The sequence below is a fragment of the Castor canadensis genome, chromosome 3, assembly GCF_047511655.1.
Source record: "Castor canadensis chromosome 3, mCasCan1.hap1v2, whole genome shotgun sequence".
Lineage (NCBI taxonomy): Eukaryota > Metazoa > Chordata > Mammalia > Rodentia > Castoridae > Castor > Castor canadensis.
Window position 1 is genome coordinate 87,202,453 of NC_133388.1, and position 14,895 is coordinate 87,217,347.

A 14,895-nucleotide genomic window follows, 5' to 3' on the forward strand; every position below is an offset into this window, starting at 1 on the left:
ACTTGCTTTTATTTTGAACGGAAAAAGGGAATATTTCATCTCTGCTGGAAGGAAAGGAAACACTTCCTGGCAGACTGTGGCTATTGATTCATCTGTTTCTTAGCAGAGTGGGTCAGAGGCCCTGCTGTGAGGAGCAGGTCCTAATGAGCAGGGTTACACTGGCTGAGATGAGAAAGGAGACCAGGCTTTTTCTCTCACCTACTCTGCTGAGAAAGAAACTGTATAGGCACCCCAGGTTTCTCCAAAGCCACTCCATTCCTCCATGTCTCTGACTGGTTTCCTGGACTGGCAGAAAACCCAAGAAAATCACTGAGTGAACATGCTTTATTTTGGCTTCCCCATTTTTGGGGGCAAATGTGGGGACACACACGAGGGGAGGCAAAGACAGATGAGGCTGCTGGTTTTCTCCCAGGGCTGCTAGGGAAGATCCAGCTTGGGGTCAGCAACAGAAAAGCACCACCCACTTCACAACTTTTTCTTATGTTTGAGTGGATGGGCTCATCAGCCCATAGAGTGTGGTCATAGTCAAGGCCAAGTGCTCAACATTACACCTCCTATTTCTACTTGGCAACAGTTTAATTCTGCCTTCTTTCTTTTCATGTTGTAAGTTTTGATCTCTTCTGGACATCTTCCATACTGCTCCGTCCCATCTACTCTCCAACATATTTTGTGCAAATTAATGGAATTCCATCATTTGACCTTAAAAAATGAAAGTCTGAACTATTGGGAAAAAGCTTTCAGCAAGATAAAAAGGAAAAGCTGTTTCCTTTCTCCACAACCTACAGAAAAGTTGGCGTTATTATGTGTCTTAAAGTTATACGAGACTCTTTCTACAAAGGAATCATGCAAACAGCCAGATTCCAAATACTGGGCTCCCTATCTGCACCCAGACCTTGGCTAAAATGTTGCCTTCTTTGCAGTACTGGGGTTTGAACTCAGGGCCTCATGCTTGGTAGGCAGGTATTCTACCACTTGAGCCACTCCGCTAGCCCTAAATGTTGCCTTCTTATTAAATACTTTCTTGACAACCTGATTGAAAGCTGTAATCTCCCAGCTTCTTGGCAACACCCTTTCTGAGTCTCTTTCACCACCCCCCCGCAACCAACTCTTATTTTTCTCCATGGAAATTATCATCATCTAACACAAATTCTACTTATTTATTTAATTTTGTGTTTGTTTGCATTAAATATGAGGTTCACACTGGGAAACAAGCTTCCCGTGTTTGTAGAAAAGCAGCTGGCTCATAGTAGGTAATTAGTACATTGTTAATGAATGAATAAGCGAAGTTTGTTGTATTCTATGAAAGCAACTTTAATCTCCAAAAGTCTATACTTGGGATTGATTTTCTTTTGTAATATTTTGCTACCCAGTAATATATTTATACTGACATTTCTTTTTTTTCTGAAAGTTATAAATACTCATGAGGTTTTTCTCCTTAAATCAGAAGAGGATAATTTAAACTTCTCTATTCTACCAGATGCACACAGGTAAAAAACAAAAACAAAAACAAATTTAAGATGGTTAGGTTTTTTATTTAAATGCAGAGTCTGTGAATCTGACCTTATTTAAATTGATACAAGCATTGCATTTTGGCTTGACTTTCTTTGTCCCATCACTAGATCTTCCTATTGAGTGTGGCATGCTGGGCAGTGTGTCACTCAGCCTGGCTGACTTGAGCACCTAGGGCAAGTTTTGGAGAATTCCTTCACTATTCCTTCAGTGCACTCTGCTTTGTGCTGTTATCACTCATGAGTATATGCATTTCCGAATGTGTAAATTAATGTAACAAATAAAAAAAACCCCAACAGATACTGTGTCTTAAGGAATACCAAACTCACGTCATGGTGGCAGTGGCATTGGCTTAGGAGGCAGGGAAGTTAGGGATTGCTCCTTTGTTTAGGAAAATGTGTTTTGTGGGTTTTGGTTATGAAATAGCAAGCACCTCAGGTCTGTTTTGGGAGGAAGTACACAAAGTTCTTTTGTGAAATAAAGTAGAAGTGTTCATCTTTTCACCAACAGCCTAAGACGTAGGAGCTGGAGCTGCGGGACTCAAAGGCAAGAAAAGGTGAAGAAAAGAGAAAGCCTGCCACCCTCTCCATTTTACCACTGCCACAGCTGGTGTCCAAGGAACTTGGGAGTATTGATGTTTGCTCTCCAAGAGTGACTTTTCTAGTATTTTAGAGTACAGTATTGTCATCCTTCAGAAAATCTCCTTGCAGGAAATAGCGTTTTGTTAGTGGTCAGATGAGGCTTAGGGAAAGCATCTCAGAGGGCACAGTGCACATTGTCTTTGCACCACCATGTCCCTGATATCCAGCACAGTGCTGTGCACATGGCTTCCATTAAGTGTTTCAGTTGCCCCTTCATTTAATATATCCATGGATTGCCCAATATGTGCCAGAATTATCCTACGTGCTGAGTTAGGGCAAGAACAAAACAGTCAAAAATTCCTACCATTTAGGATATTGTATTCCAGTAGAGAGCTAGACAAAAAGCAAATCAGTGAGATAGATAGCACATCAAAGGCTGAGAAAGGCTATGGAGCAAAAGCAAGCAGATATGAGAGATGTTATTTGCTGGAGGAATAAGTAAAGTGCCTGATCAAAAAACCTCAAAGCTGTATAATACTATCATTTCAATTAATATTGGGGGAAATGTGCTCAAGACTTGATTCTGGAGCTTGTTCACCTTTCAGTGTGGAAATTTTTGTCAGCCAGCATGTACTGTGCTGTGTGAGACACTGCAGTGTGTGCTATAACCCTACTTGAAGCAGGGAAGGCTTGTGCAGAAACTAATTCCTATTCTTTGCACAGCTTCTTCTGCACCTTTACCCATCACGGTGTTTTGGGGCTTATTTGCTCATTTTTGAATGCAGAGAGCAGTGGATATCAGTTCTTGGCCTGTGGGTTTGTCCGTTTAAATGGTAAGTCTGTGACAATGGAAGAGACACACTAGGACGTTTTGCCTCACAGTGTGGATACACATGGGTGGTAAAGTTAGTAATTCTGTGGACCTGAGAGAACCCATAAGCCCTCATTTCCTCAGCCCCAGACCCCTGCCTTTGCCATTCCAGACAGGCCACTGAGAAGGAAAGGAAAAGGCAGTGAGTCTATGGGAACTGAAAGAGACTCTCAGGGACTCCAACCAGTTACTACCTTTGGTATGCATTAGAAGGAAGGGCCGTATGAGCTCTCTTCCCATATTGGGGCCTGGGAGAAAAGCAGGGCTGATGGTGTGAGGTGAGGTGGGGTAAGTCTGTGCAGCAGCTGTCCTTTAGCCTGAGAATGAGAATGAGAGCCAGGCTTCTCAGTCCTGGAACAGTCTGGCAGCTGAAATTGTAATTAGTGCTTTAAAGTTGGGGAGGAAGATGGGGGAGGTAGAAGGAGTCAGACACCCATCTCCATCTCCTCTGGAGTCTGACTGAGGAGTCAAGAAAATTGTTAGAGTAAATGCCACAATTCATGACTCTGGCTCTGTATTTTGTCTCTTCTGGTCCACACTGGGCTAGACCCAATGGGGACTGCCTTTCTGAGGACATGGGAGTGCATGGGAAGGCCAAGAGTGACTGATCCTGTAGTAAAGGCAGGAATGGCATCTTTCTCTGGCCTCTACTTCTTAAATTGTTTATTCAAGAGAAATCATGATGTTATTAGAACTGTTGTTCTACATAAATCCAGGTGTTTTTTTCAGCTGCTCAGAGTAGACTGCAACAGGAAGGGTCTTCATCTCTCTCTGATATCTTAAGAGTATCGAATAGAGCCTGGTTGTTTGGGATATCAACTTCACCTTGGAGCATGTACTTGAAACCACTAGATGTGATATGAAAGCCTGTGTGCTGACCTGGATTTTCCCACACCAGTTAGTGATAGTTTCACATTCTATGGAACACCTGAAGGACTCTGAGGTTGCCCTAACCTTATCTACCCCTGATATAGCCAGTGCTTAGTCTTGAGGTGTCAACACAAAGTGTGCCATAGCTCTTGAAAGAAAAGAAAAAGAGATGGGCTAGGTGAGGACTGAGGCTGAGAGCATTTAGTAAGGTACTGTCCTTGAGTACTGTGTCCTGGGAGCCTTGATGCCTCTTGGCTGCTGAGTCTTATTTGGCTGAAGTTCCGGTTTCTGCATTACCTGCTCAGAAGAGGGTGAGATGAATGAATAAGCAGATCCTTTGCATGTTTCACACAGGGATTGCTTGCTCTCTCTTAACTGCCCCTAGCTGTTTCCTTTTCCTTGGTCAGCACCTTCTCTGTGATGCACTTGTACCTGAGGAAATCAGCTCCTGTCTGCAGCTGTTCTACTCTCCCAAAGAAGTCTTTTAAAAAAAAAATATTTTGAAAAAACTTTGAGATAGGGTCTTTCTATGTAACCCAAGCTGGCCTCAAACTCTTGAGCTCCCTGTCTCAACTTCCCTGGTGCTGGGATTATAAACCTAAACCATCTTACCTGGCCCCAGAAGAGTCTTGCCTGTTTCCTGTGAATGGCATGATAATGCTTTTTTTTTCTTTTTAGTTTCTAAATACCATTTAAAAAATGATCATATTATTGCTGTATTGGGTGTATGTTGTGATATTTATAAAAGTCTTTACAATGTATCTTAAATTCACCCCCTCTATCATTCTTCTTTATTTTCCTTCCCCCCATTCTCAAATGGTTTCAACAGTTTTCATTTTTCCATTTTCATACATGAGTACATAGTTTTTCCACCATATTCACCCTCCTACACCCTTTCCTTACGTCCTCCCCTCTCTCACTGGTACCATCCTCCAGACAGGACCTGTTTTACCTTCCTGTCCTCTGTTTTGACAATGCCATCTTCAAGGTTGACAATGTGATCCAGTAGGAAGGGCCAAGTGACAGGAGAATGAGTCAGTTTATTTGATTGATAGGAAGGTTTCTACTTCCTACCTTAGAAGTTAAACTTGATGTTGTGCTTTATTTTCAAATTAGATATACATGTTGGATGTTCTGTTTTGATGTTAACTGTTAGTACCAAGAAGAAGAATTATTGACATTTACAGCTGTTATCAAAAGAACATCAAAGGAGGAGATCGATACTATGTGCACAGACTCTGAGGCTGTTGTAATGATTGCTGTGTTTACTGCTAACTCCCTCTAGGCAAAGTTGGTTAAGGGTGATTTACCCAAGTGCAAACGAGGAGTGTAATGAAGCATCATCTCCAAATTTGAGCCAGTTTCCTTATCTTTATTGAGCTCATCTTGTTTTCTTTCTTTTTAAAAAAATTATTTTTTCTTTTCTTTTTATTATTATCATATTCTTATTGTATCAGGGATAAAATGTGACATTTACAAAAGTTCTTATAATGTATCATAGTTGAATTCACCCCTTCCATCATTCTCCTTTATTCCCCCTCCTCCCTTTTTTCTGAAGTGTTACTTATGCTGAATTACATAAGCAAAATATTATAACAAAACAAAACACCAAAATGCTTAGAAACTACCTAGTTTTTGACAACCTAAATTTACATGAGCTTTATTCTTATCTTCTTATTATCATATTATTATTTTACTGGGGGTACATTGTGACATTTACAAAAGTTCTTACAATATATCATAGTTGAATTCACCCCTCCATCATTCTCCTTTGTCCGCCTCTCCCATTCCTGGAATAGTTACAACAGGTCTCACTTTTCCATTCATAATTTTTCCACCATATTCGCTCTCTTACACCCTTTCCCTATATCCTTCCCCTCCCACTGGTCCAACCCCCAAGACAGGACCTGTTTTACCTTCCTGTTACATGAACTTTAAAAGAGGGATGTTTGAATTCTTTGGATCTACAACCTGGAAGACCAATAATCTTTGAAATTTTGGTCAGGTAAATTATAAATGGAACTAGAGAATACAGAGGTGGCTTGGAAGAGGGTCACTTGATAAGCAAAAAGGCAAGAGCAATGGTGTAATGCAATGTCTGGGGTGGATCCAGGATCTAAATTCCCATGCCAGTGGAGGAATGACCCATCTCAACTTTCTTGACTTCCCTTGTGTGACTGGGGCCAGACTGTCCTGAGGAAATTCAGGTGGAAGCAGCTCAAGTTTGCTTGACCCCATGGTAGTTTCTCTTTCCATGAACCTCTGTTTCTCTTCACCATTCCTGGAGGATGGTAAGGAAGTACTGAAAGTGGTCACATTATTTGGTATTACAAATTGTGCCATTAGTGCTCACCTGAAGGACATAGGGAGTGGAGTATGAGAAGCCTACAGGACATAAGCACAGTTGTACTCAATACTCTGCAGGCTGAGATTTGGCACAGCTCCAGCTGCAGAAGAGAGTAAGAAGGCAAGATGCAGCTCAGCTGCTTTTCCTAAACTGTTTATTTTCAGAGAAGGAGGAATGCAGGTTCCTCTTGTTACAATGTCATGCCCCTCCCCGAGAACTGCTGCTCCACGTCCTTGTTTACCACTGGGTATAAAAGACTCACTGAAGGAGGTTGTGAGGCTTTTTGGATGGGGAAGGTTTTTTGGATGTGGGAGCCTTTTTGATGGGGGTGTTTTGGCTGAGGGGAAAATTCCTGGAGGGAGATTGCTGAAAGGGGGAAAATGAGTTGCTGGCTGAAGGGAGGATTGCTGAAGGGAAAAGGATTGCTGAAGGAGAATTGCTAAAGGGGAATTGCTAGCAAGTCTGAGGGGTGAGATTTTAAGAAAGCTAAAGAAAGAACATGGGACGGCACAAGTCTGCACCAAGAACTTTATACATAGGCTTTAGAAAAGCTAAGCTAAAGAAAAGCTAAGAGAAAACATGGGACAGAGTGCGTCTCTTTCCCATGAATGAAAGAGACTTTAAAGAACAGAAAAGAAGACTTTAGAAGTGAGGTTTTAAAAAATAGAAAGAAGACTTTAAAAGCAGGTTTTAAAGAACTGAAAAGGAGTAAGGCCTTAAAGAATAAAGATAGAGAAAAGAAGCAGAGTAAATGAGGAGAATAATAGAGAAAATAAGCAATGAGGCTGTTGTGTGTCTCTAGCTGAGTGCCCAACACACCTGTTCCCAACTTTCTGTCTGTCCTTCCTTTGTCATTTCTGCATTTTCTGTGACCCCCAGTTAGGTTCAGTAGTAACCAGGAGTGAGAAAAAAATCTTGCTTCAATAATTGTGCTCACTTTCTATAGTTCTTTGAAAGTTTCCCAGGGCAACCTCTCTGGATTTAATACTTGACTTTTCATCACAGACAGTCTAGTTCTTGGTACATCCTATAAGTCTAGGTATTGTTTCTATGCAGTTTGAGGTCAGCCCAGTCAAAAAGTTAGCAAGACCCCATCTCAACACAGAAGCCAGGCATGGTGGTGCACATGGTGCATATCTGTGATCCCAGCTACACAGAGGTATATGTAGGAGGACAGAAGTTGAAGGTTGGCCCTAGGCAGAAATTGAGACCCTACCTGAAAAATAACTAAAAAAAAAAAAAAAAAAGGGCTGGGGGTCTGATTCAAGTGATAGAAAATCTGCCTAGTAAGCATGAGGCCTTGACTTCAAGCCCCACTAAGGAATGACAGAGCCAATCATCACTCAAAAATTTGCATAATCAGTTCCTCCATTGCAGTTGTGATAAGTGTTTGGCAGAAACAGAAGGATCAAAAAGCATGTTACAGGGGACAGGTTCTGGTCAGGAGGCAGGGAAGTGAGTATAGCTGGGACTGAGTTTATTTTAACAGATTCTCCCTGGCTTCCCTTTGGTTTGGCCAATGAAAGGAACTGTGACAAGTCTGGAGGAAAGGAGCAGAGTAAAGTGGGTGTTATTACCTCAGATTCCTTCCTGCCTGCTGGTGTTGGCAGAGGCTGCCTTCCTCTGCTGGGGACTACAGCTCTTTTCCTATAGCTGTGGGTTCAGTAAAGGCTCCTTCCTGCTGCACTTCAGCCCTAGAGTGGTAGTGGCTTCTCTGTTACCAGCCCCTGGGTGTTTCACCATCCATTTTGGCTTCCCATAACCCTGATGTATTGGTTTCCTACAGTTGGGTTGTTTAAAACAATAGAAATTTTGGTCTTAGTTCTGGAAGCTAAAAGTCTGAAATCAAGATGTCAGTCAGCATCTCCCATGCTCCCTCTGGAATAGGTAGGGAAACTCTTCCTCTCTTCTTCCTAGCTTCTAATTGTCTGCAGGCAGTCTTTCATGTTCTTTGGCTTGCAGCCAAGCTGTATAACTCTATTCTCTGCCTTCATCATTACATGGTGCTCTCCACGTGTGTCTTCATCTTTATCTTCATAGGGCTGTCTTATAAGATCACCAATCATATTGTAGTAGGACCCACTCTACTCCAGGATGACATCATCTTAGCTAATCACATCTGCAATTACCCTATTTCCAAGTTAGGTCACATTCTAAGGTATGGGGGTGGTCAGGACTTACATACCTTTTTTTGAAGGATGCAATTCAATTCTGCCCATGTCTTTAATAAAGTCTCTTTCTCTAATCACCCTCAAAATGCCCTCTGCCTCTTGCTAGGACCATGCCTGAAAGTGAAACTCCAGGTACAGGAGCATGCGTAGGGAAAAGAACATTCTGTATAAGTACTGAGGATGTTTAAAAAAAAGTAGAAGAAACACTGTGTGCTTAAAGCTGTACAATATCAAAAGAATAATGAGCAGGAGGGCTGAGGATGTAGCTCAGCAGTAGAGTGCTTGCCTAGCATATTCCAGGCCCTGGGTTTGATCCCCAGTACCACAAACAAACAAAACTAAACAACAAACAAAAACCAAACAGGGCTCAAATAAGCCTGTTTTCCTAGAACTATAACTATTCCCAATTATTCAGAATGTCTTTTTGGAAAATCCAAGTAATGGGGGTATGTTTATGACTATAATTTATATCTTCCACAAGCTAGAGGTAATTTTAAGAGTTTATTGTGAATGGGTGAAAACAAGCTTGCCCTAAGCCTGTCTAAGAGAGCTGTGTAAGAGAGGTGGAAGACAGTGTGGGAGGGGACAGGCAGTGATTTGATGGAAGAGTGGGAAGAGTGTGGCTGTGAGAAGTGTTCCTCCCAGGCAGGGAGAGTCAGCTGGAAGTGGCAGGAGCAAGACAGAACTTGAATAAAAGTATACCTGTGGTAGGATGCCCAGGGAGAAGGCCAAGACGCCTGAGGGCTCTGCCTTCAGACTCCGCCCTCTCAGCTCTTTGAAGTTCATTCTTGTGCTTATTCTTTCTGTGTCAGAGCCACAATTAGGCCACAAGTTTCCAGGTCTTGGAGGCTGTCTGTTGCTTCATGTAACTTCTGGGGAGAGGTAATTTTTTCTTTATAGGTTGTAAAATGGGAGAGTATAATTCATAGGGTTTCTGTGAGAAAGAAAGAAAATTATATTTGCAAACAGTCAACTCATTGCTAAGCTATTTGTTAGTGTTCTCCATGATGCCTGAGGTTTGAACAGTTAGTAGGAGAGGCAAGTGTTGCTTTAGGAGCTTATTCCATCCTCCCCCTTAATCTTCATCATTCTTCCTTTCTTTGATATCCTTTCCAATCTTATGTACTGTGAAATACAGCTGCAAGGTAAGCTTCTGAGGCATCTTCCAACCAGACAGTGTGGAAATTGTGAAGCTTCTGTTTGCATAGTGTTTTGTGACTTACAAACTTTGTGACTTACAAACACTGTCTCATACAGTTATTTGGCCTGTTTGTTTCTCCTGGGTCATCCTGGAAGTACTTGTTGACCCATCCCGGTCCTTGGAAATGCTGGTTGAAGTGACATGATTTCTTCTGCTTACAGGATGTCTAGACCAGAAAGTGTGTTGTTGTCTACAACACAGAGTGCAAATGAAGAGCAGGAGCTCATTCCCAAGATAAGAGCCACCAAAGGACCCCAGGGCTCTGAAATCAGGCTGCACCATTACAACCTACTCCTTCAGCTGTGCAGATGGAAGAAGGTTAAGAAAGGAACTGCCAACCACAATGTGCAAACTGTCCAGGCTTTTGTTGTTTCTGTGTTGTTGTAAAATGGCTAGAGATGGCTATGAGACTGATGCAGGTAATACTTCATTTGTGGGGTCATGGTGCTGGTTGGGAGGACCAGACAAGTCAACCAACAGGTCAGATAGTGATGGAAGAACATATCTTTTACTGGCTTCATTGGGAACACAAAGAAGAGTGAAACATCTGGGGGTTGAATGGACTTTAGCAAGCCTGCTAATTCCTGTTTCAGCCTTTACTTCTCTGTAATCTTGAGCAGAGATTCAAGTGAATTTCTTGAACCCACACCCCATTTCATTTTTATTCTTGTGGTACTGGAATTTGAACTCAGGGTCTACACCTTGAGCTACTCCACCAGTCCTTTTTTGTGAAGGTTTTTTTTGAGATAGGGTCTCACGAACTATTTGGCTGGGCTGGATTTGAACCACAATCCTCCTGATCTCTGCCTCCTGAGTAGCGGGGATTATAGATGTGAGCCACTGGTGCCTGGCAACACCCCATTTCTTTCCTTTTTTTTTTTAAGTTTAAATTTATTTTTTAATTGACAAACAAAAACATAAAAGTTGTACACATTTATGGGGTTTTATGTGATATTTTACTATGTGAATACATTGTGTATTGTTTAAAGAAGGTTAAGTATATCTGCCTCCTGAAACATTTATTATTTCTTTATGGTAAGAACATTCAAACTCCTTTCTACCTTATTCATAGCAACAACACCCACCACCACCACTGTGCATAGCACACCAGAATTTCTTACTCCTATCTAACAGTAACCCAGTACCTACTGATCAACCCCTCCCCACCCCTCCCCAGCCCTCCTCTCCCCAGCCTCTGATTACTACCTTCTACTCTCAGTGTCTATAAGATCAGCTTTTGTGGATTCCATGTATGAGTGAGATCACCCAGTACTTGTCTTGCTGTGCCTGGCTTATTTCGTGAACAATTTGCACTGTTGAGGAGTAGGTGGCTGGCTAGCCCTACCTCTGCTCAGACAACGGTCAGGCAGAATGTTATTTATAAGACTGGTCTGGAAGAGGTCCTGGAACTGAGTGGTGGTGGGGTGTCCAGTTCTCCAGAAGCAGCTGTGCTGTCATGGAGACCACTGAATTTAGGCTCAGGAGATCTGGGTTTGCATCTGTCTCCACCACTTACTTGCAAGCCACTTAGCTCTTTAAGCCTTAGTTTCCTGGACAATAAAATGGGGATAACACTGTTCCGTGTGGGTGTTGGTAGTTATGAAGTTAAGTATGTGAGTAGACCTTGTGATTTGGGGTACATGCTGGGTGTTGAAATTTAAAAAGATCTCACCATACAACTCCCATGTGTAGCCAGGGTTGAAAACGTGTGCTGTGGCCAGCTAGTCACATGGAAGAGGGGTGTGTGTGGGGGGTGGGGGGTAGGCTTCAGTTTGTGACTTAGGAGCAGAGCAGCAGCACTGTGGATAGGGAGGTACATCAGTTAACAACTCCCCTCCTTTTTTACTGTGGCTCTGGCAATTTCCAGGGAAACTTGGCTGGCTGAAGTCTTAACTCTACCAAGAGAGACAAGTTGTAAAATTTGGCACTGCAAAATTTCACTTCTAAAAGGAACAAATGTCTCCAAAAAGGTTTCTGGCTAGAGTCCCAGGGGAGGAAAATCAAGGTAAAGGGAGATAAAGGGATTGAGGAACCATATCAGAGTATGTAGGGACTGAGGTACGAGTGTGGGATCACAGAGCCACCTTCCTTTCTATTCTTCTTGTAAACTCTCCCAGGGGATATTTCTTTAGAATCACTTATTCCTCTACTAACCATTCAGAAAGCACCTTCTGGATTTTAGAAAAGACAATGTTTTGAGCTCTCAGGGGCTCACCAGACCCAGGAAGTTGAAAGGCCTGTGATTCTGAGGCTCCAAGGTGACTCTTACCTGTGTGGCAAGGTAGCAGGGCAGGTCTACTGCACAGCCTCCCCTGAGAACTGAGGGGCTCTGCTTCTGGGATAGCTTCTGGTTCTTTCCTCCTCTTTTCAGCCTTTGTGTTTCAGAGACTGGCCTGTATACTCTTGGGCTTGTCTGTGGACAGTGAGGAAGTTAGCCTGAATTAGCGGATGTTCTGTACCCAGAGAACAGCCTTACAAGTTGAACAGTCTGGGTCTTTTCTCTCTGCTGCAAATCGTAGCATCTCCCTCTTAGAGTGAGGCTAAGAGTTCAGCAGGAGAGATGTTGATATTTAGCCTCAGCCTCTTCTTAATGCTTCTTTGGCCTTTACTTGTGGATGCTGCTTTTATTTTTTATTGCAACATATCTATTTGGGATCTTTTATTTATACACTAAGGCTTCAGAAGAGACAGACTTTGCCCAAATGCCAATCTTCCATAAGACCAGAGCCCATAAGTACAGCATGGAATTTAACGGAAAATATTATTGCATTGAATTTATTTTTTAGAAACAGTTAAGTGCCTATCATAGTAGTCTGCCCTTGTCAAGTGTCCTGTAAATGTTGATGGGAACTAAAGAAAACACAAAACCAAACAAGCATAATGGGAAGATGGAGTAAGTAGAGCAGGCAATGAAAATTAAATGAGAAAAAGCAAAGTTAAAGAATATAAAAAGGCTCAATGGAGTATTATAGAATTATCTTCTGAAAGGACAAAGTAGAACAAACCAAAAATGAAAGGAAGAATGTGGAAGCAGGGAAAAGCTGTTGAGGCAATTAGGACAAGACTTCCAATTTGGCCCCAGATTGGGACCACCTGAGGGGTTTTAAGAACTGCTGACACCTGGGCATGACAGAATCTGATCTAATCAGTCTGGGGTGGATTCAGGACATTGAAATTTAAAAAACCTCCCCAGATAATTCCAGTGCATAGCCAGGGTTGAAAATCTTTGTGTTAGAAAAAGAATTGCAGTGCTGTAAAGTCTTATTACAGGGTAGTCCTCAGGGAACAGGTAAAGGCGCCATCTATGGGGTCAGGGGTGGCTGATTTCTGCTGTTTGTCCTTTCTCCATGACAATGTGTATCTTCAGTGGTGTTCCTGCCTGGTGACTGCTCACTCTTACAAACAAGAGGGTGTGAGAATCTACTTGTGTCAGCATCAACCATCTTCCTGATCCCCTGAGCTCCCCTAACTGTGCTGGGCACTCAGTGGGGGCTTAGTCAGTATTTCCTAGGCCCCTACATATATCCTGGCCTTCTGAATCCTTCTGTGCTAAATGAAGTGGGCTAAGTCTGTGTTCTTTGTTCTTCCTCTTAATCCTGCCCTGACCTTTCATATCCAAATTCTGTCCTGCTCAGCTCCCTTCTGAAAGGTGGAATTCAGACAAGAAAGTCCACTAGTGATTCCTGACAGGACAACACAACACTGTGTGTGTGAGAGAGATGGAATGAAGCCTGTAGCACACCAGACTCAGAGTCATGGGTGGTTGCTATATTTCAACTTCATGCTCTTTGTTCCTCTCTTCCTTTCCTTCTTTTGTTTTTGTCTCATAATTCCTAGGCTTACAACAGAACAGGTACCCAAGGAGTCCTGCCTTTAAGGGGGAAAGTGTGTCTAGTTCTCTGTTTTTGGAGGGAGATGAATTATTTTCTGATTTCACAGTGAATATTTTGTGCCATAGAGAGAGCTGTGGGTAGAATGTAAACTTCTTGTTGTTTTTTTAGAAATCCTCTTTGCTTTGCCCAGGGATTACTAGCACCAACTTCCATCAGGGGGCTACCTCAGGTAATCTTCTCCTAGGGCTACCTCTCCTAGCTGGTCCTCAGGTAGAATGTGGAGAAACCACAGTTATAGACTGCTAGTAGACTTATCTATGTCTTTGTTGATAGAAGAACATTAATTAAAAATCAAAAATGAAACAGGGTTATTTTGTACTTCTGCCCAACAATATCCCAATAGAGAGGTAAAGCTGGAAATACCTGGACTGGGAACAGATGGGATACTTGTTTTTAAAGGACCTGAAAAAAAGCTCCTCCCGCTTTGTAGTATTTTTTGCATATAAGTACAATCACCCCCCACTTGCTCTAAAATGAAGAAAAAAAATTCACTCAAGGTTCTTGGTTGGGAGTAGGTGGGGAGGATGTTCGTCAGGGTTAGAGAGAATATAAATGCCTTTCCCCCTTCTTTGGTGGTGGCCTTACATAGACTGACTGTAGACACTTTAGAACTTACAGCAAGCTCAAATTTGGTAGCTGGAATTATATAGCTATGGAATTAAGATCTTATCATACAGATCTTACATCCTCCAACCTCCTAATAGTCTCCTGGGATAAAGGGGGATGACACAGTTGGGCTCTCCCAGAACCTTAGGGAAACTCCCTGCTTCATCTTCCATGGGGAAGATTCTTCAATCAAAGGGATTGTAGAAAGCTGTAGGAGTCTCCCTAGGGTTGAGACCCTCCCCACTCACCTCAGGTGGGAGAAAGTGAGGTGACCTAGCCTTCTGGGTGAGGTCTCTGATGCCAGAGGAGAGAAGACAAATAGAAATGACTCATCCTTTTTCCTTGGGATAGAGGTTTGGTGCATCTTCCCTCTATGCTAGTGGCTCCCCTGGCCAGTGGTAAACACTTGCATCACACAGTTCTATAGCATTCCCCAGATCTTGGGCTCTGAGTTTACACACCCACTATTTTTCACTTTGTTTTAATACAAATAGAGAGGAAAAAGGAATGAGACGGAAAGAATTGCAAAATGGAGTTAGAGCTAACTGAAGAAACAATGAGAGAGGAGCATGGAATCCCCAAGGAGACTTTGGGAAGGTAGATGTGTCAGATAAAAACCAAAAGTGGCCCTGAGGGTAGCTTAGGGCTAGAGGAAGCAAGTTCCTAAACCAATTAAGTGAGACAGTTAGTATTCAGGTGGAGTCTTGGACCACCCTTGTTATGTGGGTCACTATAACCTAATGTCCTTGTCATGTTCCAGGAAACTTGCTCACTCCACATCTGCATCTACCCCCATTGCCTTGATCTGTGCATCCCAGATGTTCTGGTAAGTTATGTGGAGTCTAT

The 14,895-nt window shown here is 42.5% G+C and overlaps 1 protein-coding gene and 1 long non-coding RNA gene across 14 annotated transcripts in view; one reads left to right on the top strand and one right to left on the bottom strand.

The window, feature by feature from the left end:
* LOC109697568 (M1-specific T cell receptor alpha chain-like) overlaps window positions 1–14,895 on the bottom strand; it is a 685,092-nt gene that overhangs the window by 114,117 nt on the left and 556,080 nt on the right. The window lies entirely within an intron of this gene.
* Window positions 1–14,895, top strand: part of LOC109697566 (uncharacterized) — a 30,632-nt gene that overhangs the window by 6,666 nt on the left and 9,071 nt on the right. For 5 of the 13 annotated variants that reach the window (XR_012446236.1, XR_012446232.1, XR_012446235.1 and 2 more), the window contains 2 exons: window positions 9,712–9,969; window positions 14,810–14,875. This is a non-coding gene — a long non-coding RNA (uncharacterized lncRNA). Of the gene's footprint in view, window positions 1–608; window positions 9,232–9,711; window positions 9,970–13,551; window positions 13,613–14,809; window positions 14,876–14,895 lie in introns of all 13 variants that reach the window. The other 8 variants (XR_012446233.1, XR_012446231.1, XR_012446229.1 and 5 more) reach the window with 3 other exon arrangements.